This window comes from Limulus polyphemus, unplaced genomic scaffold (genome assembly GCF_000517525.1).
Source record: "Limulus polyphemus unplaced genomic scaffold, Limulus_polyphemus-2.1.2 Scaffold4655, whole genome shotgun sequence".
In the NCBI taxonomy this organism is placed as follows: Eukaryota; Metazoa; Arthropoda; class Merostomata; order Xiphosura; family Limulidae; genus Limulus; species Limulus polyphemus.
In genome coordinates this window covers 70,250-73,442 of record NW_013670265.1, presented here as the reverse complement: position 1 = coordinate 73,442, position 3,193 = coordinate 70,250, and positions in this window count along the sequence as shown.

Sequence of the window (3,193 nt, the reverse complement as noted above, 5' to 3'; positions counted from 1 at the left end):
GTAGAGGGGTATTTTATTAGAATAATGGACTGAGACTATTACATGTATTTGATTAGGACAATGGACTGATACTGTATTACATGTGTGATAAAGCAATGGGCTGACAATGTACTACATGTATGTGATTAGGATAATAGACTGATATTGTACTACATGTATGTGATTAGGACATAGGACTGAGACTGTATTATATGCATTTAATTACAACTATGTATTTATAGTGTATTACATGTGCGTGATTAAGACCATGGATTAATACTGTATTACAAGTCTGATTAGGACAATGAAAGTTTACTGTATTACATGTGTGAGCAATCAGGCAGTGGATTAATAGTGCAAAAAATAGCAACATTATACATTAAACCATAAAACTTCTTTAGCTTTTGTTGTTGTTGTTTTATATATCCATCTCTGATGCATTCATGTAGATAAGTAGTTAGGATTTGCAATTTACTTGTATGTTAGCAGAGTTTCCCACTGAAATCCATGTTACAGAAAATGTTTAATTCTGATAACTAAAAAAAAAAAATTAACCTAACAGATCAATATAGTAAAGCTGACAATAGAAATGAGAATGATGGTATATACTGAAGTTCAGTTAAGACTTCAAATATAATATATGCATATTTCCTGAAAGTGAATGGTCCATCCACAAAAAAACATACACACTTTTGGTCCTTGGTTTATACATGATATATAAGTTATTCAGTTCCTTTAATTATCTCTAAACTATTGTGATAACAGTAAGTAATTTCTCATCATAACCTACAGGCTACATACACTGTGAAAAGAAACTGCTTTAAAAATAAATGGATGTTTGTTTCAATGGTTCAATTTGAATGAGAGCTACATCTAGAAAAACTTTAAATGCCTCAGTGATTATGATATGATTTTCATTTAAATTAACCATGTGGATAATAAAGGACCATTTGGTCCTTCAAAGTTGTCCTTGTGTGTCCAACCCTGAAGTAATGTTAAATCAGAATTTTAGAACCATCCTTCACTTTGCAGTAATTTCTCCACTACCCTCTTAAAGTGCTGGCCTCCACTGCTCCCAGTGGCAACTCGTATACTGATTACCTTGTTGAGAAAATTATAATACTATTAACTGGAACCTAGTGTTTCGTTTCCAAATCTTAAACCTGTTTCATATTGTCTTCAGGATTCAGCTCAAAGAAATCATAGACCACTTTTATCTTACTGATTCCTTGGATAATCTTGTAAACTTTAAAAGGATCACCCCTTACTATTGTTTTCTCGAGATAAACTATGATATCTTAACCTTTTGCTGTATAATAGCTTTTCCATCCCTAGAATCATCCTCAACTATATAGCTCTACTCTAACTGAAGCCTTTTCAATAACTTGAATAAGTCGATATCCTTATTGGGTAAGGAGTCAAACTGTACGCTTGTTTTTGTTCTTTTTATGACTTGTGGTATCAATTTCATTGAATTATGAATATGTAATATTAATAACGAATACATAGCAATACTAATAATAATAGTCATTTACTGATTCAAGCAGAAGCGACTTTACACTTACACTGTTGAATACAACAAACAACATATTATCAAACACTAACAACAACGTTATTACCTAGTAATAATAATAATAATATTAAGAATCAAAATAAGCCAAATAGCGTTGAAATTTAATATACAATATATTGCCAGTTGTATTTACGTTAATTCTTCATTTCAACATTAGTTTAAACTTTAATTAAATATTAACGAACAGACTGAAGAATAAAGTGCAAACATTTATCATCTTTAGTACTTTATCAGTTTATGTGATCTGTAACTTTCTATTAAAAGTAATAAAACTATTAAAAGTAAAATGAACTCCTATTTATATTTTAAATTTTATTTTTATTACTAGCCAACTTACCGAATTTGTTTTCATTTGGTTAACAGCTGACTTCGTTGAAACTCGAAACATGCTTTTTCTGGTCTCAGTTCTCCTGTTATATTGTAACTAAACTAAACAAACTTTCGTCTAACGTCACTAATCACTATTGTAAACAGAAACGACTTATATACTACAACTAGGAATGACTTTAATACGAATGAAAAACTTTTAATTTTATCCTAGCTGTAGCAGTACCAGCAGTAAACACCTTAATGTGTCCTCTAGCATTTTATTTCACCATAGATGACGCGCTGATCGATTTTAGGAGGGGCAAATATTAAAATAAAATTGTCTTCTGCGTTATTCTATGTTGTTGTTTTTTATTTTCAGGTCTTATTATTTACTTTTTGAATTCTTTTTAGTATCAAATATTGATTTTTCTTTACTTTTTTTTATAAATGTAATAGGATGTTCGGGTCGGTCATAATTATATAGATTATGTGTCAAAAACAATAAACCATTTTTAATTAAGTAAAATTGCCTCAGGACTTATACTAGAATTAGAATGAATGTTGAAATCAAATTCAGTTTTAGCATGATATACCAACGCCCTTTGTTACTTTAGAAATAAATCTAAAACATTTTAACATTAAAAAATAATTGAATGTATCATTAACAGAACTATTTCATTGCTTATCTAAGTGAATTTGACACCATCATCAATGGATACGACTTTTGGTTTCATCTGCTAAAAATACTGCTTTAAGCTACATTTTTAATATTGTTACGACAGCGGAAGTCACGCAATGCTGGGAGCATGCGCGCTGGAGTTTCTCGAAAGATCATCAATTTTCCTGACAACTCTAGTTTGTTCTAGGCGCCTAAATAAAGCCAGCGAAAAAGATAGAATTGCATACATAGATAATGGCTGGAGACGGCTTGAATGGGTAATGAAGAAAAACTTTAATATAAGTTTAACATAACAGCAAATGTACAAGGTTTCGACAAGGTTTTGTCATCATCATGCTTGTGGGGACCAGAGTGGGTAGCTATTGAACTCATGGGCAAGAAAAACAGACAGAAAGTATACTTGGCTGACATTGAAGACCAGTGCATATTAGGATTGGACTACTTAATACCGAGGAAGTGTGTAGTTAACTTCGATAAAATGACGATTGGAAACAACAAATGCCAAATTATAGCAAGTTTTGCTGCATCTGTTGATTTGAATGTCACGGCACTTAAGTCAAAGAAGATAATTTGGGGTAGAATAAAAGAACATCCCCAAGAAAGCCCAATGCTTGTGGAAGCCATGGCAGACCCATCCATGCCAGAAGATGTGA